Source organism: Mirounga angustirostris, unplaced genomic scaffold (assembly GCF_029215605.1).
Source record: "Mirounga angustirostris isolate CCGP_5_RB_7025 unplaced genomic scaffold, mMirAng1.0.hap1 SCAF_1, whole genome shotgun sequence".
Taxonomy (NCBI): domain Eukaryota; kingdom Metazoa; phylum Chordata; class Mammalia; order Carnivora; family Phocidae; genus Mirounga; species Mirounga angustirostris.
In genome coordinates, this window is record NW_026991709.1 from 12420637 (window position 1) to 12442669 (window position 22033).

The window sequence follows — 22033 nt, forward strand, 5'->3', positions numbered from 1 at the left end:
ATGTGTGCATGAGTGTGGGTGCGCGTGTGCGTGCGTGCATGCATTCGTGCATGTGTGCGTGCATGTGGGAGAGCAGTGAGTATTTCCTGCCTGTGGCCAGGCGACAGTTCTATTTCCTAGGTGACGGGTCCCCACCTGCGTGGTGGAGACTCGGCTCTGCTCCGGGGTATGACTTGACTGTGTGACTCTTGAGAAGTCACCCCATCGCTTTAGACAGTCTTAGCTGTCTATATCTCCTTATCTCCAAGCCCATTAGGAAAGTGAATTAAAAATACGTTCAGCTCCTGGGCATCATCTAAACTGTAAGCAATAGAAACTACAGCACTATCCACGATCTCACTACCATTACTATTCCCAGGACTCTTCAGAGCATTGCATCTCCTCTTGCTCTGATAGACCATGAAAACAAAAAGAGAAGACATGAAGTAATATAGACCACATGATTCCAGCTTTGTAAGAAATAAAAGTAGATGTTCTAATTATATATACATAGAAGAAGCAGCAGGAAGGGGACCCTCTAAATGTGAAGGGTGGTTGTCTCTGGGAGGTAGGATTGCACCTGCTACACATTTTCTTTTTCTATTTCAGTATTTGTTTGCACCGCACATGAACCTGCACCATCAGGTTATAATCAGAAAGAAACACTAAATATTGTTTTTAAAAAATGCTCATCTATATTCTGCGTGAATTCTAACGACCCTAGAAATGGCCTCTCCTCCTATTCTGTTTGAAAATGGAAGAATCGCCGCTCTTCTGGAGACCCAGGCTGGATTATTTGAGAGGGGGCTTCTGACTGGACATCTCCTCTGCCTGCAGGTGACTTCAGAAAGGGCCGAGAAAGGACTTGCGGTTCGCTGTGCCACCACCCCAGGCGATCAAGGGGAGGGAAAGCATGTCCTGTTTGCTTCACTCTGCTTCTAAATAATCTAGCAAGTTTGTTTTGGTTTGCCACCCTTCTTGGCAAACTTTAACCTGGGGCTCTGTGCTAGAGAATGAGCAGAGGAGGTCCCCAGGGGAGGACCTGCAGTTGCGTAGGCTGCAACTTTGTGACATCTTTTGTTGTCATTCACTCGCCCCCCAATCAGCCCCATCCCATTGTGCTGTGGCCAGAATTGCACCTTTGCCCAAAGGCACCCCGGAGAAGCCTGTGGGGGGCATCTGGTGAGGGTCGACTTCCACTTCTGGTAAAATAAGAGACATCCGCCCAGTTGCTATAGCAAACAGCCATTGGAAACCTGCAGTGTGTCCTGTGCATGTCCATCTTGCACATTTTCCTCCTCCTTCCCAGCCATGAACTAGAACCCAAGAGTTCAGCTGGAAGGGTCCGAGTGAAATGGTGCAAGCCTCCTGCGGGGGGCTGTTTTCCTCTTTCACCGAAGAGGCCAGCAAGTTATCGAGGCTCTTGACACGTCAGTCTGTCTGTCCCACTGCGGGGCCTTCATTTAGGGGGATTGCCGATTGCTCCAAAGTGAGCCCCACGCAGCTCCACCCCGCTTTATCCAAAAACCTGGGACTTGATTCTGCCACTTGCTCAGCCTTTGTCCTAAGTCTTGTTGGGTTGAGGTCAGGTTGCAGCACATTCACAGATGATCAACCTATTGTCCAGGAGGGCGACTCCAACTTGGACCGGTCTCTCTTACCCCGCGGGGGAAACGAAGAAAGGGAGACAAAGTCTCCAGGACCCGAAGTCAGACTTGGGAGAAGTTCAGATGCCCCAGCTCAGCAGCGCAGGGGGGGCCAGGTCCGGGGGAGCCTTGGCTCCATTTTGGCCCCAGGAAACTTCATCTTCTGCCCTTAAGATCACTTCCGAAATGTTCAAATCCTCCCCAAACATAATTCTACTTCAAAAATGTTTTTTTTTTTCTGATTGCAAAAGTAATTCTTATTAATTGTTAAAAAAAAATCAGTAAGTACCAAGGAAAAAAGTAAAACTCAACCCAAATCCCACCACCCAGAGAGAAACACAGTTAACATTTTCCCCAGGCATTACTCTCCCTCCACACACACAATTAGATATACTTAAGCTCATATTATACGCGAATTCTAGAAACTGCTCAGCAATATATTATGGCATCTTTCTCGGACTCTCTCTCTCTCTAATCAACTAACGCTCCAGATTTTTATTTCAGATCACTTCACATTATTTCAGATTCAGATCATTAAAATGGCTGTGTAGTATTTTATCGTAAGTTCATAGCAAAATTTGTGAAACTCATCCCATAGGGATGACAATTTTGGTCAATTCCTATTTGGTTTTAATATTAAAACAACTTTGTGATGACTATCTTGATACATAAATCATTAAGCCCTTATGCTTTGCCTATTTAGAGTAAATTCTTTGAAGAAGACTTGCTTGCTCAAGGGGTAAGGTCATTAATCATTTATATAACATAAAAGTATGTAATATCCAACATATACATTATATAACATATATTACAACATAATTATGATATATCTAACTATAAATTATACAGAAATATTTTTCCACATAAAATTTATATGTAATTAATTTACAAACATATATACAATTATATATAATATAATAAATATAATTACATATAATAATACAATATAATAAGTATAATAAAAAATATATAAAATTTGCTAGGGACTTTTATGAACCCAAAAGTTTTAGATGTACTCAATCCTTGGGCAGTGAAGAGAGGTAATCATGTCTTTTGGACACTATACTCAATTTTTTCACTCAAGTCATGGGTACTTGAAATTCCCCAGGGATCCACTGATGAAAAGTGACTCTAAACCCTGCAACAGGTTTATAACCCCCAAACCTCTTATGAGAACTTCCTTTAAGACAGGGGGTGAAAAAGCAAGCAAGCCTTCCATAACAAAGAAGGAAGGAGGGACTAGCTTATATTGAAAAATAACTTGCTTGGACTCTGCGATGGTAACACAGACCTACACCTGAGTAGGGAGGAAGCTGCCTTTCACATGAGCTAAGTTCGGACTCAAGTGGTAAGTTTCTACAGTGATGGCAGATACAAAAAAATAAGACCCTGGATTATTCTCTCCGCGATTGTTTTGTTTTGTTTCTTCTCCTTCTCCTTCTTTTCCTCCTCCTCCTTCTTATTTTGACACCAATCGGATTATAACTATTCTGTTCTTATGACCTTTTGCGCCTTTTTTTTCATAATTTGAAAGAATCAAAAATTCTAGCATCCATGAATTAATACAACTCTGAGCTCCTTCTTACTGACTAAATGCAGAGGGGGAAGAAATACAGTGAGTGTTCACAAAAACAGTGAAGAATAGAAAATTGTTTAAGTGGCCAAAGAAACTTTATCCTATTGTGTGGCGGGCCAAGCTATGCCAGCTATATGTAAATGTAAGCGGTGACCTGTGTTCATGTGTCCACTTTGAAATTGCCATCTGAATTTAATTCTGCCTTTGTGATTAAATCAGGCCATTACGTTTAATCTCACTTAATAGTAAGAAACGTCCTTTGTTGTTTTCTATAGGCAACATATTCTGCCCCTAACATATACAGCTTGGCATTCACACTTTGCTATTAATCCCCGATGGCTGATAATTGCTTCATCTCCAGGCCCTCTGTCCAATTCACAAGGGGCTGATTGCAACTATTCTTCCCCTATACATTAATGCACTGTTTGGGTCTTGCTTCTTTGGCTCAGTGAACCCCATCAAGCTGTCCACATTTTCTGGGCATGTGGGCGTATTGTGAGATGCTAAATTAAATTCCGTGTTGACCCCCCTGCACACCAGAATCTATTAGCCCCTGCAACTTAGCTGATTGACAAGTGAGACTACTTTTCCACTCAAAATCCTGCAATAAAACAACCACAACAGGCGGACTATTTTGTTTCTAGGCAAAGACGGGGTCTTCCTGCTGCTGTCTTGCTATGTACATTTTTGTGACCACCGCAGGAACAATTACATTATTGCCATGATGCTATATCGTGGATCTGCCATTTGTCTGTCTCGTGATTTCTCCGGGAAAAACATTTGTCTGTTTCATGATTTCTCTGGGAAAAGTGATCAGACCCCACAGGAGTCCCATTCATTGCTTCACAGTTTGAAATTCTTTTCATCTTGATCCCCCCCCCAAATGTTGTTTTAGGTGATGAGAATTAGGGCTCTCTCCACTTGGTATCAGTCCCATGAACTGCTCAGGCAAAGAGCTCTGAGGGCAAAACACCAGTTGCTGGAACAGCCTTCCATCCTCCCTCTTTGCATGAAAGGTAACAGATAAGGCTAATTTTAATGTTAAACTTTGCAAAAAAAAGAGGCTTTCTTTTCTGTCACCCATTCATTAGCTGGGCAATAGTTGCTAAGCTTTACATTGTGCTAATTTAGGAATACTATCATTATTGAGTTGACTTTGTGGTTCCGAAAGTAGTAGTAGCTGCTTGGGTCTAATTCATATTAAGCACAGAGAGTAACTAGGGTTTGAGCAGTGACTGGGGCACCTATATAACCTTCTGGTTCCGCAAATAGTTTCACCAGGCCTTATACCATTTCAGCCTCCCTGCTGCTCTTGGGGCTCTTGGGAACTCCATCTCCCTGTTGAGAACTTTGTTTTCTGATTATGAGCGACCTCATAAAAGTAATTTTATTTTTGTGTAATCTGTAACTCTGATGTATATAGCACATACTTATGTGAGTCATCATTACATAAAAGTAATTATATATCCATCACAGACAAATCTTAGAAGTTTAGAAAAACTAAAGAAAAAGTAAAAACCATTCCAAATCCCACAGATATAACTGCTGTTCTCAATTTGGTATGCTTTCTAGTTACACTTTTCATCTGTAACTTACCTGTGAATAGACTCAATGTACATAAAAACACATATGCATAATTTTAAAAAAATTTCCAAAGGAGGGTGCCTGGGTGAGTCAGTTGGTTAAACATCTGCGTTTGGCTCAGGTCATGATCCCGGAGTCCTGGGATGGAGTCCTGCATCCAGCTCTCTGCTTAACAAGGAGTCTGGTTCTCCCTCTGCCCCTCACCTGACTCTCGGGCTCTCTCTCACTCTCAAAAAAATAAATAAAATCATTAAAAATAGGGCTCCTGGGTGGCTCAGTTGGTTAAGCGACTGCCTTCGGCTCAGGTCATGATCCTGGAGTCCCTGGATCGAGTCCCGCATCGGGCTCCCTGCTCGGCGGGGAGTCTGCTTCTCCCTCTGACCCTCCCCCCTCTCATGTGCTCTCTGTCTCAAATAAATAAATAAAATCTTTAAAAAAAAATCATTAAAAATAAATAAGTAAATAAATTTCCAAAGGATTTTATCATAGTAAATGTTACATAATTGAGGCACTAAGGAATGTGTGCCCCAAAGTGAAGAAGTTATCTTATTTTTAAATAAACTTTTTATTTTGAAGTTATTTTAATTAATTTTTATTGAAGAATCATTGATATGCAGTATCATATTAATTTGGTGGTACAGTATAGATATTTGATATTTATATACATTACTTATATGCATATACATTATATATGGTTACTACAGTAAGTCCAGTTGCCATGTAGAATAATTTTAGATTTACAGAGAAGTTGCAAAGCTAGTAGGGAGCTCTCCTATAATCCTGACCCAGTTCCTCTCTTGTTAATATTGTATATAACCATGGTACATTTGGCATAGCCAAGAAACACACATATTTTTTTAAAAATACAGTTAGAAGCGTAGTTTCTTAATCTGCTTCGTTTATCATATAAATAAATATTCTCCTATGTTATTATTTGTTTACCATATAAAAAATATTCTCCTACCTCATTAAACATTCTTGTAAAATGTCATTTTATGTCATCTTTTAAGGATTTTATTTATTTGAGAGAGAGAGAGAGAGTGAGCACGAGCAGGGGGTTGGGCAGAGGGGGAGAGGGAGAGGGAGAAGCAGGTTCCCTGCTGAGCAAGAGTCTGGCGCAGGGCTCCATCCCAGGACCCTGACATCCTGACCTGAGCTGAAGGCAGATGCTTAACCAACGGAGCCACCCAGGAACCCCTAATGTCACCTTTTTTTAAAAAGAGGAAACTAAGATAGTAAGTATGACTATGCAATGTCTTAGGTTCTAGCTAAAATTTTGGTGATGTACAATCAGAAAGCTGCTTCCAGAACAGTGCCAGTGATGGGGATGGGGAGTGGGGGAGCATCCTCTGATGAGGAGCTCTACCCAGGAGCACCCCTTCCCTCCAACCTCAAATCTACCCCAGTGCCCTCGGTAGGGTCCACTCGATGCCTGGGGGGATCTTCAGCAGTGGGACCTGGGGTCGGCCTCTGCAAAGGAGATTCTTTGTCCAAGCACAAGGAGTCCAGGTGTTATCATTTCTAACCTTTGTTTTCATATCATAGGAATACATTCTCACTAGAGAAATTTTAGAAAAGATACATGAAAAGAAGCAAGAAAAAGTGCTAACATAGCCTCCCAGAGATAACCACCACCACCAAGTGGACACGTATTCGGGATTACACTGTTTTGCAATCCACTTTTTCACTTCTATTATGACCATTTTCCTTTAATATTTAATATTTTTAAAAAAGTTTCCCCCAATGACTTCATGGAATTCTATCCCAGACCTTTGTTGCAATTATTTAACCCTATCTCATATTTTTGGCCATTTTAGGGTGTTTCCAGCTTTTTCTTATCGTAAGGGCACCGAGATCTTTTTTCTATTATATGATTTTTTCTATTCTTTCCCATTTATATTTTCCTATTGTATTATTTTTTCTAAAATGTGAATCTAACATAATATAATGATGAAGTGTAACTAAGTGAAAAGTCATTTTCTTTCCTCGGGAAAAAAATCGTCAAAAGTAGAATTAATGAGTGAGATCAAGGCGGCCCAGCTGCACCTTTTCCAGGTGGTGTTTTGCAAGAGCTACAGAGGAAAAAAAAACATTAAATTTCACTGCTTTTGGCGGGGAACCCACTGTGGAAGTGCAATTCTCAGGAGAAAAGACGAAACCCTCACCATGGTTTTGGTGATTCATTGATTAGAAGTTTCTGTTTAGTCAACTGTGTAGCTCCCCAAGGGCTCCCACACAAGGAGATGGGTGTGTATACATATGAGGTACTGAACATGGACGTCAACACCTGAGGAACCGCCCAGGACCCGGCCAATGGGAGATTGAAATAAATGCAAGGAGGTAGAAAGGATTCATCACGAATTGTCATTTGGTGGGTCAACAATCATATTGCCATAGTGTTCAGAAGGCACGACAACACGATAAAGCAATTGTAAGTAACATTCAACTGCCCACGTCCTGGTGCAGAACCGGGATTTGGCATTGCAGATAATACTGCTGAGTCGCTAGCTCTCAATTTCAGGAGAGTTTTGAGCTGGATGCCTGTGTGAGCTTATTACCATTGATTGTATCTGCATTACCTGTAAGTGACGATAACTCTGCGGTCTCATTGAGTGGGAGTTGGTGTTTTTAGTTTTAGTTTTCTTTACACGAAGTAAGACGTGGGGTTAGATAGATGATTTAAAAAAAAAAAAAGACTCCTAAAGCATTTATCAAATATTAAAAAAAAAAAAAAAGACTTTTTTAAAAAGTTAGGCTGGAAAATGGAAAAAAAGAAGCTAAAAATATCTCAGCTTCCAATTGACTTATTCTAACACTGTGTCAATTAAAAATAAAATTTACCAGCTCTGTAAAATAACTGCCCCCTGGACTTGGAGTCAATTTTAAGCTGATTGCATGATGCAAGCTCCGTTATCTTTTTAGCTCTTACCTCTCCTTTCTGGAAGGAAGCAGCCAAACAGGGAATGTCTTAGGAGTACATGAAAAGAGGTGCCAGGAAAACAGAACTAACGACAAGCTCACAGAGTGTGAAGACCAGAACTCCCTCGGGGACCCACGTGGCCCCGTGTCACCGGCCCTTCCGGTGCTTGAAGCGTGCCTGCCTTTCATTCCGTCTGCATTCTGGAGCCCCGGGTGTTCTAGGCAATATCCTAACCTCATCTCTTTAGTTCAGAGCTTCAAATCAGTAGCCAGAGGACCTATTGGTATGGGGCTCAACATTTACACTCCAGCAGAGAGATTCCTTGGCAAACTGGGCAATTGCTTAATTTCTGGCATGATTTTGTCTTTATCTGCGCACGCGATCGGAGCGTGAGATGGGGACTGAGGCTTCCCTGCCTCTCTTTCTCTGCCCCCACCTCTGTCCTTTCCTTTCCTTGTCCCCCTCTCGTGTTCTTTCAGGGTTTGCCCTGCAAAAGACACAGAGGAGGCAAGAAGGGAGAATTAGATCTGCGCAGGAGAGGGAGGCCACCTGTGCCCAAGAGGTGTCAGGGAGGAAGGCGCGTTTGAGTCTGAAGGGTTTGTAGGATTGTGGCAGACGGATGAGGGCGGTGATGCTGAGGTTGACAGTCTGGTGGGAGGAAGTGGCCAAGCTGTGGGCGGCGGGGAGGGAGGGGTTGGCGAGGCTGGTACCTAGAGGTGAGGGAGGACTAGGGGGAGAGTGGGCCAAGGAGCTGGGAGTTCTGTGTTTTTGGCACTCTAGCCTGCAGGGATGTGGCTCATCCTGACAAATGTTAATGAAAAGCTCTCAGCAGAATGCAAAGCGCCTATTGGCCAACATGTTTGCATTTTTGAGGCACTCCCAAGCTTTCTATGGCAGATGGAGGAACTACCAAGCAGGTGTCTGTGTTACAAACACCCGGATAAAACACCTCACTTCTACCCAGCTGGGAGGTTATTTTGATAAGATAAACTTTCTCTATCATGAGCCTGTGTATATCATTGAAATGACATTGTGTGATCTAGTCGCTTTTGTGATGTAAATAATATCTGCTCCCCTAAAGAAGCCTTCCTTCTGGGGACAGGACCCCGTAGGGGCTGGGAGTCCCTGAGAAGTGGTGTGACCAGACCCCGGATGAGAGCTGGGGGTGGGATCTGAAGGGCCCTGGCAGGCCTGCAGTGAGCTGCATGAGCCCCTCCCACACCTGGCCTGAGTGAGATCAGTCTTCAGAGTAAGTGTGTGTGTGTGTGTGTGTGTGTGTGTGTGTGTGTGTGTATCGGCCAGCAGGCCAACAGCGAGCACTGTGCAGACCTCAGGAAGCAAAGTGGAAGGTTTGAGGCCAGCTGGGTTTGGAAACTGATGTATCTTTCCCACAAGTGCTATACCCGCAAACTAACCTTTGTACCCACGAACCAAAGCGATTTATTGTTGTCTCTGTAATCCCTGTGAATCTCCACGCAAGATAGGAAAGCAGCATTGGGCTCTCTTATTAAAAGGGAACTGGCTGAAAAATAAAAATTAGCAAATTGGCACTAACTTTCTCCTTCTTTTTTAGTCTCTACACGGTGCGGCGAGGCACTGTGGCTCACTGCCCCACGGGGGAGCATTTCAGCTGTTGTTGGCTGAACCTGTTATAGATATTCCCAAGGTGATTCCTTGCAAACAGGCTCCCAACTCAGAAGGCAGCATCCATCTTCACCCCTCTGCATGGAGCTGAGGTCATTGCATAGGGGTTTGGAGGAGCCCCAAGTTTTGCTTTGTGAAAAAGAAGGATCCATAATTTTTATATGCACTCTCTTAACCAAATCTCCCTCAACCTGCCTCACCTTCTGCAGGCCACAGGATAGCTGAGCATCCCAGGTTACTTTGAAATGGATGCCTCAGGTAATAAGACCCAAGATTGGCTTTATGAATTTGATTCAATACTGAAGAGTGTTAAGTCACAAAGGAAGGAAAGAAAGGAAAGAAAGAAAGAAAGAAAGAAAGAAAGAAAGAAAGAAAGAAAGAAAGAAAGGAAAGAAAGAAAGAAGAAAGAAAGAAAGAAAGAAAGAAAGAAAGAAAGAAAGAAAGAAAGAAAGGAAAGGAAAGGAAGAAAGGAAGAAAGAAAGAGAAGAGAAGAAAGGAAAAGAAAAGAAAAACTGAGTTTAAATGGAGAGACAGCCCGAGATTATGGTTTAGCGAAATAGTTTTGTCCTAGAGTATCAGTAAGAAAGTTAAAGTGACTACTGATCACTTTGGCTTATGCAATGTACCACCTGTTTATCCATCAACATGGGGATGTTTTCATAAACTGAAGATAGAGGCACAGTTTAAAGGGACTGCTGTTCTCAGCTCCAGGCCACTTGCTCATTTAGAGTGTGGGTGGCAAGCCCAAAGACCCCAAAGACCAGGTGAGGGGCTGGGGTAGCTGGAAGGGATGGTGAAGACCGTGGCCTCAGCTCTAACTCATGGGGCCATGAAGAAACTGGGCTAGTGTGGCCATATCTGCCAGGTTTTTGTTTTTGGTTTTTTTTCTGGATAAAGACTGGGATTTTTATGTAAAGTCTCCTGATTCTCAAAGCTGGCCACTACTAGTTCATTTAAACCAGACAAACAACACATATCTGCAGGTGCCTTCACCCCATGGGCCACCTGTGGTTTAGAGGCTGGTAAAGACTTGCACACAGAAAAGTCATTGAAATGGAACCCTCTTGAATTGCAGTCACGCCACACCGTGACCCAGTCATTCTCGATCAGGGGTACTCACCTGTGGAGTTTCAGAAACTGTGTACCTGCCCAGCATATACACAGGCTAAAATTCTTTGGGAATGAAACCTAGACACGTACCTGATTTTTTAAAAACTATTTTTATTGTGGTAAAATACCCATAACATAACATTTACTATCGTAACCATTTTTAAGTGTAGAGTTCAGTTGTTTAAGTACCTTCACACTGTTGTGCAAACATCACCACCATCCGTCTCCAGACGTTTTCATCTTCCCAAACTGAAACTCTGTCCCCATTAGACATTAACGCTCCATCCCCCCTTCCCCAGCCACTGGCAAGCCCCATCCTTCTTTCTATCTCTGTGAATTTGACCCCTGTACATACCTCATCTAAGTGGAGGTACAATATTGTACCTGGCTTCTTTCACTAAACATTGTATCATCCATGTTGTTGTCAGTATTGGAATTTACTTCCTTTTTAAGGTGAAAAATATACTGCATTTTGTTATCCATTTATCTACGGATAGACATTTGGGCTGCTTCTACCTCTTGGCTATGGTGAACAGTGCTGCCGTGGGCATGGATTTATAAATATCTGTTCGAGTCCCTGCTTTCAATTCTGGACATGCCGGTTTATGAAAGTCCACTGATGATTCAGAATTCAGGTTCTCTTTTATTTTTTATTTTATTTTATTTTATTTTATTTTATTTTTAAAGATTTTATTTATTTATTTGAGACAGAGAGAATGAGAGAGACAGAGAGCACATGAAAGGGGGGAGGGTCAGAGGGAGAAGCAGGCTCCCTGCCGAGCAGGGAGCCCGATGCGGGACTCGATCCCGGGACTCCAGGATCATGACCTGAGCCGAAGGGAGTCGCTTAACCAACTGAGCCACCCAGGTGCTCCAGAATTCAGGTTCTCTTTTAGAACCTCTCCCATAACTGGCCCTCTGTCTGCCCTGCACTGCACCATATCACCTGTTACATCACACCGCCTGACTGTGATAGCTGAACAGCTAGTCTGGGTTCTAGACTCCACTTAACCTGGCAGATAAGGACTTAGCTAAGGGAGATTGGCTAGCTCATCAAATCAATGGGGAGGCTGAGGAACTGGGCTCAGGGGTAACTGGGACAAACAAGATCCTGCCACGGACACAGTCTACTTTGGATGCTGCCTCTGGACACTTGCTGCTGCCCCAGCTGGATTCCCCCACTGGACTCCGGCCCAGAAGATCCCTGCTACACCAGCCTCCACACCACTGAATGCTTGAGTTGGCTGTGGCCACAGCAAGTACTCCCTAACGAGCCGCCCGCCTGTCTATTGCAACCCTTAGATGCAATGTCCCGGCCAGGGGCATCTGATTGACCTCGCTTACACCATAAGCCCAAGCTCTGGGTGCTCGGGACCGGGTAGAGGGAATATATGGGACCTGGGCTTTCCTCAGTGGCAATGGGAGCCCTACACTCCATGTGGCTGGAGATTGAGTAGGAAGAGGATTCCTAATCAGTGCTAAGCTGGAGCTTACCAGAGCATGTGGGCCTCTTCCCAGCTCCAGGTTCAGGGACATCTCAGGGGTAGCTTGGAAGGAACCATATTGGGAGTATTGACACCATGGAAAGGAGTGAACACAACAAATCAGGGCTTTTCTTTCTTCCTTTTTCCCCCAGAGTTTAAGAGCACACCGATGGTTTGTATACCAGATAGCCCAAGTGACATGTGTCAACAATCCAGGGGAATTAACTAGTGATTTCTGCAAATTAGATCACTGAACTGAGTTGAAGGAAGGAAAGAGAACATGGGTAAGTGTGCGAATGTGCCCAAAGTGTGGATGTTTATCTGCAGGTGTAAAGACAGCTGAGAACAGTGCCATCCAATAGAAATATAACTCAAGCTACATATGGGTATGAAATCTTTCTTTCTGGGCACCTGGCTGGCTCAGTGGGTTAAGCATCTGCCTTCCACTCAGGTTATGATCCCGGGGTCCTGGGATTGAGCCCCGCATCAGGCTCCCTGCTGAGTGGGGAGTCTGCTTCTCTCTTGCTGTCTCTGCCCCCCCTTCAGCTCATGCTCTCTCTCAAATAAATAAATAAAATCTTTTTTAAAAAAGAATCTTTTTTTCACTTTTTATTTTTATTTAAAGAAAGAGAGGCAGGGCTGGCCAAAGGGGGGAAAAAAATCTCAAAAGCACATCACTTGTCCTCATTCATTTTAGTTTCCAAATGTCTCCTGTGCATTCAGTCTAAACATTGTCTTTTAATGCCCAGATCTAACCTTATACTTTTTATATTTTCAAATACCCAAACTGAATCTTCTATTTTTCACTTTCTTCTCTACACGTATAGATATATGTAATGCTAAATTTTCTAGTAGCCACATTAAAAATGAAAAGAAACAGGTAAAATTAATTTTAATAATCTATTTTAGTTAATCAATCTGTCCATAATATTTCCATTTCAGCATATAATCGATATAAAATCCTTAAGGGGATAGTTTACATTTTTTTTCTTTATACAAAGTCTTTGAAATCCAGTGTGCATTTTACACCTGCAGCATATGTCAGCTCCGGTTAACCATGGCTCAAGTGCTCAACAGCTACGCATGGCCAGTGGCTGCCATATTGGACACTGCAGGCTAAGAGAAGTTGAGGAATGGTGAACCATGGTCTTTGAACCATTTCCCCAGGGGTGGGTTATGAAGGACAGATGTGTTCCTCTCTTACAGATGGGGAAATCAGAAATCCCAAAGTTGCAGAAAAGTGAGTTATGCATGCATCTGCCATTCTTTGATCGCTTGATTCAGGTTGAGGGTGGGTCATTTAATACAGATCCTATCTTATGAATGAATCATAAATATTGCTAAGAATGTTGAATATAACCTTAAAAACATGAGCATGTGTGGAGTAAGGGGGGAGGAGACAGGACAGCTGAGTCCGCTGTAAAAATGCAGATGGCAAAGAACCTCACAGCCTTGCCGGATTGCTTTTCCCCTCTTTCCAGAAAAATAGATCTACAATGTATGCCCGCGCAGTGAACGAGGAAACCCTGTTTAAATACCCTCGTGGAAACAAGTGCTGTCTATGTTGTCAGTAGGAATGTTAACTTGGGAGGCTAATTTGACAATGGCTAGAAGTGTTTTTCTAGGAATAGTCTTAGGAAAGTCCTCTACACGTGCAAAGATATATACGCAAGGATATTCACTCAAATATTGAAAACAACTAAAGTGTTCATCCAGGAGGGCCTGGGGCAGTGAATTATAATATGTCGATTTTGTGGAACACTTGGCAACCACTAAAAATGAGACCCGTGTGTATTTATAAATAAATAGATAATTAATTAATTTATTTATAACTGGCATAAAAAGAAAGCCACAGTATATGCAAAAACACAGAAAAATGTAAGTTACAAAGCAAGCTGAATAAAATACCATCTTTGTAAGAAAGCAAAAAAGAAAAATTGCTTTTTTTTCTGCCTAGGTATTGAAAAAAGCATTTGGAAAACATACAATCAGGTTATCTGAGGGTGTGGGGCTCTGGGGAGGGAGACTTTAGGGAGGAAGTTTTACTTTCTTTTGCTTTATATACATTGATAATGTTTGAAATTTTACAAGGAGCACGAATTGTTTCTATAATCGTAAAAAGACATAAAATAATAAGTAGACGCACAATATTTAACAAAAATATCCCGTGCTGTTGAGGCTCTGAGGACACACGTTCTCGGGCCCTACAGGTAGGATTGCAAATTGGCCCCACCTTCCTGGAGGCACCCATTTGCCAATATGCAACCAAAGCCTTATTGATGTGATACCCTTCAGTGTGTGGTTCCACCTCTAGAAGTTACCCCAGGCTAAACCGATAGAGGGCATAGAGATGTATGTGCAAGGATGTTTATTCCTGCGTGATATGGGGAGATATGGGGGGGTAGGGGGAGAACGACACATTCACTCATAGGCAGTTACTTCAGTAAATCTTAATCACAGTGGCATCCAGGCCAAAGTGGTGAGATAGGAATCTATCTGTTGGCATAGAACGCTGTCCATAGTCTATAGTTAAAGGAATAAAGCAGATGACAAGACAGTTTGTATACTTCAATTGTGATGTGTATCAATTCTGATGTGTATCTATGCGTATGTACATAGTTCCTCTGCAGACAAGAAAATATGTAACAATATATATCAGGGTCTTGTTAGCAGTAGCTTTCTTGCAGTGGTGAGATTATAGACAATTTCTCTTTTCTTCTGTATTCTTTTCTTTTTAAATATTTTATTTATTTACTTATTTGACAGAGAGAGAGAGAGAGCACAAGCAGGGGGAGTGGCAGGCAGAAGAAGAAGCAGGCTTCCCGCTGAGCAGGGAGACCGATGCGGGACTCGATCCCAGGATCCCAAGATCATGACCTGAGCCAAAGGCAGATGCTTAACCGACGGAGCTACCCAGGCACCCCTCTTCTGCATTCTTTTCAAAATGGTCTAATTTATTTACGACAAGTATATCTAATCCTCTTATTATTTCAAACAGTAATAAAGGTCTCTCTTATTTTTTTTAAATTTTTTTATTTTTTAGCCATAGAAGCCAGTTTCAAAATCTCCCTCTGTTTCTCTCAGAACATTCTGAGGTAGAGGTAGTAAATTAGCCATCCTGGCATCCCTGAGCAATTATCATGCTGGTGTGGGGCATGGGCTGGGGCCCACTAGCTGGGAATCTTATTTCAAAGTCTTTTAACACTGTTTCAGTTGCTGCGAGTCAGGGCAGGTCATTAGACCCAGAATGGCCAAGTGGAATCAGCAAATCCTCATAAGGGGCCTCTTTCCAAATTCTGTGTCTGTGTGCGTGTGTGTGTGTTAATTTAAAAATGAACCTAAACTAGTTTTTTCTCAGCTGGGGGGGAGATCCATTCCAATTGAAGGGGCTACTGAGGGTTACTAATTATTGCTATACACACTAGAAGCAAGCATGCCTCTTTTGAAAGCCATGGCAAACATTTTCCAAATGAACGTATTGATTTTAAAAATCTGACATGTGTAGCATTTCCCGCATTCCAAAGACTTGCGGACAACCCACGACGTGAGAGATCGGTTGCCCGTCCCTTGTCTTGGTGAACCATCTCCCAGGCTTGAGATTTTGGTGTGAGGGGCAGCAGTGTGTGGAGATCAGGCATGGCTTGGAAGACACGACTTCTTTATTTTATCCAATTAAGCACTGGGATGAGGTGGGATCATGTTCTAAGATTCGTTAGGTTTAATTTTCAAATGTGCTCTGATATGGTCATCCCAGGCTCCCTGCACGGTTACTGAGCTTCCAGGCCCAAGTGACACCCTGCTCCCTGGTGAGGGTAGGGGGAGAAAGCCAGGACTGAAGACCTGGAGGTCCCTGCAGGGCTTCAGACATTGAGGACAGCAGGGCTGACCACAGGGCACCGCTCAGTCCAGCCCCACACCCGCCTCCCCTCTAGTTGGGCCGGATTCCCTCTGCTGCACTCCACTGTTGACCCCAGGCCCTTAGTACAGGCCTGGCAGCAAACAACATGTTCAATAAAATGCTCAGTAACAGTGCTGAGCCCTGTTGTTCCGGCTACGTCTGCTATTAGCCACCATCTCTATTTTTAGAGGTTACTTAAAGAAAGACAGACAACTCCAGCACGAGCACATTCTCCAACCTGCGTTCTTCCAAAGTAAGTAGCTGAACAGAATAAGAATAGTTCCTTCTGACAGAGGTGCTGATGCTTCTTAATTTGAAGAAGGCTTTCTGTTGAGGGACATTCCTGATGCGGGCTGAAATTTGCTCCGGGCACCATCCCCTGCGGTCAGGTGACTACAAACACAAGCACTATCTTGAGAACTGATTGTCCTGTTGGCCCCCAGTAGGCAGCCACCCGGTAAGTGGGTCTTGCAGGGACCGCTGAGCCCCATCCCTGTCTCACTGGCAGGGAGAAAGCCCTGCACCCTGCTGGGAGCCTCTCCCTGGCCCAACTGAGTTCTCTTCAGCCTCCATGTGCAGAGGATGACTCAGTCAGTGATTTCATTCACCCAGCCTTGTGTTTATGCCACTAGCCACAAACCAGTGGATACTGTTTGGAGCTGTCCTGAGCTGATGCCACGTGGGGGTGGGGTGGAAAATGCCATCCAGTCCGCTTGTGGCCTCTGTGTCCAAAACAGCTGAAATGCGGCTTCTGAGGAACTCACTGTCTGCTAGTCAGTCGGTGAGGAGAAGGAAAATCCTGGTGCCCTCCTTTCCCCTCGACCTTGGAGAAGCATTTTGGACACAGGGGGCTCCCATGGGGGCTCCACGAAATAGTGGTGGGTCCTGGCTGGGCGCTGAGAGCCAGCTTGGAAGGATGGAGCTAGCGTAGGGTTCTGGAGGAGAAACCCCACAAAAGACGCTATTGGGTGCAAGTTAGAAGGAGCTGGTGGTTTGAGAAGGCAGCTTTGCTCATTCCAAATGGATTTCTACATGGCACCATCCAATGCTGCCATGGGCCTATTCATGAATTGCAGGAGAAGGCTGAGCAAACGCCATTGCTTTCTAAACAACCATCGGCAGTTTACATAATCATGTAAATCATGTATTTCTAGACAGTGGAAAAAACTACGAGAAAGAAAACCCACCCCCATTACAATAGGCGCTGTGCCAACAGTTTACACGCACTGCCCCTTTTACGCCCTGTGAGGTGGCTCCTGAGATGAGCAGATCTTAGAGACGACCCTCCAAGGGCAGGCGGCCGGCGAGTGGAGTGACCCATGGTGAGGCTCCACCGAGGGGCAGCGAGCATCTAAGGCTTTCCAGGGTGGAGAAGAAAGGAGGGAGGGAGAGGAGATTGGAACACAGCCATCCCGGGTTCCCAGGAGTGGAGGGGGACAGGGGAGTGATGCCCTGCTCCTGTCCTTCCTGTGGTTGGGGACACAGCACCAACAGGGTCAGCCACCCCCACCCTCCTCCCCCCGATGGCTCTGTGATCAGAGCTGACAACTCTCCATCTGAGTTGCTGTGGGTCTGTGTGAATAGAAAATAATAAAGGGCTAAAGGGCATCTTCTGGTGCTCTCCCAGCCCCTAGAACCATGGGTTCCATGGTCAGGAGTGGTATCAAAAGTTGTCTATTAAATGGGATGCTGTGGGGTCCAGCTTCATGGTTTTTTTCTACACTGGTGGTGAGTGCCGTGAGAATTGTAGGTTTTACCTCCTGCCCACAACTGTCTCTGATAGAGCAAAAGGCTGTGAGGAGCCAGGACTGTGGGGGGAAATTACATCACTAGAACCTGCCAGAAGCAAGCAAATGAAACAGAACAACAGCAACAACAGGATACTCCCTTTGACTGGTAAGCTGGGTAGATACAACGATAGCGAATGATCTTCAAAAGTTTTCTTAACTGATTCTTCATCGGCCTGACTGTATTTTTAAAGATCTGAATTGGAAGATACTTAAGGATCGCTACCATGGAAAGCTTTTTTTGGTTTTGTTTTTTGTTTTTTTGCCTGGATGCTCACAATGACAGAAGGACCAGGGAAATGTAATGTCTTGAAGTGTGCAGGCTACGTGATATCTGCCTTCTGCCCCAACCACATCCCTATATCTTGTCGCTGAACTACCTTATCTCAGCCACCCCCGGAGCTGAAAACATTGGAAATTACTGTGTGCTGGGATGTGTAGAAATCTCACTATCACATTGAGTGGACACGTTCTGAGTAGCATCGACCAGACCCAAGGCTGGAAGAAGAGGAGGCAGATGGGGGTACCACGACCTTGTCTGCTGAGGAGGAGGAAGGAAATGTAGGGTCTCCCTCTTCCAGACAAAACTTTATTTCTTTCACTGCCTGGCTTCTACAACTTCCCCTAACCAGCCTCAGCTTCCTGAGGGTTTACCTCTTCGTGCTTCCATGTTCTCATCGGTAAAATGGCATCATGCATGTAAAATGCTTAGAACACTGCTTGACACTTGATAAACACTGTGTTAGCTCTGGTCACTACCCTTATCATCGTTATTCCTAGTTTGCTACTTTACCACCTACCTCTACTATGAGCTGTTCTATCTTCCCACCTGCCTACCCCCCAGGTGAATTAGCTTCTCCTTATCTCTTTTTCTTCCCCCCCTCCCTCTCCCTCCCCCCCCCCCCCACAGATGAGTGATCTAATCTGATCTTGTTATCTTGGAGTCTCCTGGTTGTACCACTGTTGTTCTCTAAGGAGGTATCTGGATTACTTAAGCTTCAGGGACACCATAGCCTTTCTTTCTTTCTTTCTTTCTTCTTCTTTCTTTCTTTCTTTCTTTCTTTCTTTCTTTCTTTCTTTCTTTCTTTCTTTCTTTCTTTCTTTCTTTTTTATTTTTTTATTTTTTTTATTTTTTATTTTTATGTTAATCCCCATACATTACATCATTAGTTTTAGATAAAGTGTTCCATGATTCATTGTTTGTGCATAACACCCAGTGCTCCATGCAGAATGTGCCCTCCTCAATACCCATCACCAGGCTAACCCATCCTCCCACCCCCCTCCCCTCTAGAACCCTGTTTGTTTTTCAGAGTCCATCGTCTCTCATGGTTCGTCTACCCCTCTGATTTCCCCTGCTTCATTCTTCCCCTCCCACTACCTTCTTCTTCTTCTTTTTTTTTCTTAACATATATTGCATTATTTGTTTCAGTCTTTTTTTTTTTTTTAAGATTTTATTTATTTATTTAACAGAGAGTGCAAGAGAGCACAAGTAGGGGGAGCAGCAGAGGGAGAAGGAGGCTCCCCGCTGGTCCTGGGATCATGACCTGAGTCAAAGGCAGACACCTAACCGACTGAGCCTCCCAGGTGCTCCCACGATAGCCCTCTTGATCCCGGTGCTCCCAACCTACAACGACTATTTTTCCCAGGCCCCATCACCTACCTCTGGCTGGCGCTTTCCATGCAGGGCCCACTGTCAGGGGCGCCCGTCCTCTATCCTGGGGCTTGGTGGCAGCCAGCCTGACTCCTGCTGAGCAGGCTCTTGGAAAACTCACTCACATCCATGAAAAACACTCGGCAAAAAGATGCTCACATTGTTGAGAAAATCAGAGCCCATGAACATCAGAACACCGAGTGTCTACGTGGAAAGGGTGAAAGGCGCCACAGAAGGGAGAGCCCCTAGGACGCTGCTTTCCCTCCGGCCCGCTGCCCTTGCCCGTCAGGTGTCTGCTCCCTCGCCTTCTGCTAGTTGCTTTTGGAAACCCTGATGACAAACATGTCACCATCAGAGGCTCTCTCAAAGGGTTTGCTTTGCCTCTGGAGCTCCCTGTCACCAATGTGGGCCTCCCTCGGGGCTAGGGGGCAAGGCTGCCAGAGAAAGTTCAGGTGGCTGATCCACAGCTGGGCACCTGGTGGGGGACTGGTCCCGAGTCTGCCTTTTTTCCATGCCGCTCATAGGGGCAGCCCGAGGGCTGGGCACAAAAGGTCGGAGATTTTCCAGGAGGCGGGAAGAATGGGTTCATCTCTTGCCATGATTACTGTTTGCAGGACATTCTAGCCCCACCAAGATAAACCAGGGAAGCAGCTTTTGCCTCCTCCAAGCAGATACTGGTCCCTCACATCACTGCCTCCGACTACCTGTGTGGCCTTGAGCATGTCTCCTGAACTTCCCAGGCCTCCGTTGCCTTATTCAGCAGGGAAGAGGGTGGACAGAGAATACCTAAGTTCTCTTGCTCCATGAGCACTCTGTGGGATTTAGAGAGAGGATCTGGCACCTGTGGCCTATGTCCCCAGCGGTGGCCCACCTGCGTGCTCTATCTTCTGGCTGAGTGAAGGAGAAATGCACTCCCTTCACTTTCAATCCAAGTGACGTCCTCCCCTGAGCATCAAGCAGCCTGTAGTGTTTAAGGACGTGGACTATTGACCTGATTGTCCTGGGCTCAGCCTGAGCTCTGGCCTTTCAGTATTAGCTGGACACAAAGGGGGAAGTTCCCTGATGGAGCAGCTAATCCCATGTGAACAGAAAGAATTTGGCTTAATTTCTGATCAGGCATTTCAGCTTTTATGCTGGGCTTAGTTCAAAAGGACCGAATGGGAAGTGCTTGAAGAAGTCATTTGCAGCATCTCTGTCAATAATGAGGCTAGTCTGCGTGTAGCTTGAGGAATATCTTACTACTCTTCTCACACCTTAAATGTGGTTGAATAAGCTGGACCTTGCTTGAAAAAAAAAATTTTTTTTCCTAACAACTAAAACCTGCTTGAAAAAAGTGAATTTGTGTTTTAGAAAAAAGTGAATTTGTGTTTTAGAAAAACACGACATTTTTCAAACGTTTGCTTCATGAGCCCACTTCCGTAGAGGTGGTGATCTTCTTACTGAATATTTATTGAGTGTGCAGAAATGGAAGGGGTAGCGCATGAGCAAGACGACGCCTTCTGGAGGAGATGCGCTTTCAGGTGACCTTGAACCAGAGGCGTGCATGAAGCACAATTAACAATCTGACCTTTGGGAAATTGAAATACTTTCCATGCTTGGAGTGGACCTCTTCCTTGATGGGGACACTCACCTTCTAAGTTATATATTTTGCAAAGTTATATTTTCATACCTGGTGTAATCAGCTTCCCTTAGAGGAGAATATCTGTAAATAGACCATCACTCCGGGCTAGGTAAATCCCACGGTGCATTCAATCTGCTTTCTGTTTACCGATTGCTCACCTGGCCTCCCATACAACTAACGATATAATTTCTCAGGGCCTCATGTATTTACCCCTTAGGTCCCATTCACCCCAACCACTGGGATTGCACAATCGTGGTTGGCTGGGTGCAGGGATCTTTCTGGGCAGCGAGTCACGTGTTCTTTCTCATCTTGCTTCTGAGGCCTGATGGACTTTTCTCAAGGAGCCTCCCTTATTCCTTCTCTTCTTCCCCAACCCCTTCAAAGACCAGGTTAAATTTGTTCCTTCTGCAAAAAGCTCGCTCTAGCTCAAATCAAGTGAGGTAGGCACATCAACTAGCTCTGTTGCACATGACGTAACATTGCCCATCTGAAAGAACAGCTCCACAGTCTACCCCATACGTGTCTAGGCTTAAACAGTGCACCTGCCCCAGGCTCTGCCTTGCCACAGACTTATGTGGAGAGCTCTAACTTTTGTTATGGACACCATATATAATTACCATTTTTCTGCTTCATCCTACAGGACTCTTGAATGCCCAGTGATGCGATTTTTCAGGATGTAATCTTTTAAGGAGCGAGTCTGCTAATCTTGTTTAGCGCCATGGCCAAGTGATGCTACGTGCAGGTGGATAACTTAAATATTTTGATGAGACTCAAAACAGCTCTGCAGGTTCTTGTTAAATGCATTCATAATCTTTAGCAGTTCTGGAAAGCATGATTTTCTTAATTAAGTAAGAAAATCACACACAGTATTACCTTTTCTGTAAGCCCTGGGTACTTACTTCAATTTATAAGTAGATACCAGAGGGAGGGAGACCACCCACCCCTTCTCTGCCATGTTCTTTCCTGTGTGTTTTGGAATGATGGTGACATATGGTGATGGAGTTGGGGCTGCGGGGAGAACGGTTTATTTCTAATCTCTTAGAAATTTTTTTTTTTTTCAGGGAGGACCTGATTTGATTTTGATTTAGTTGTCGATTTTTACTTTGGGTTCCGAGTCAAGATGCAAGGCAAGC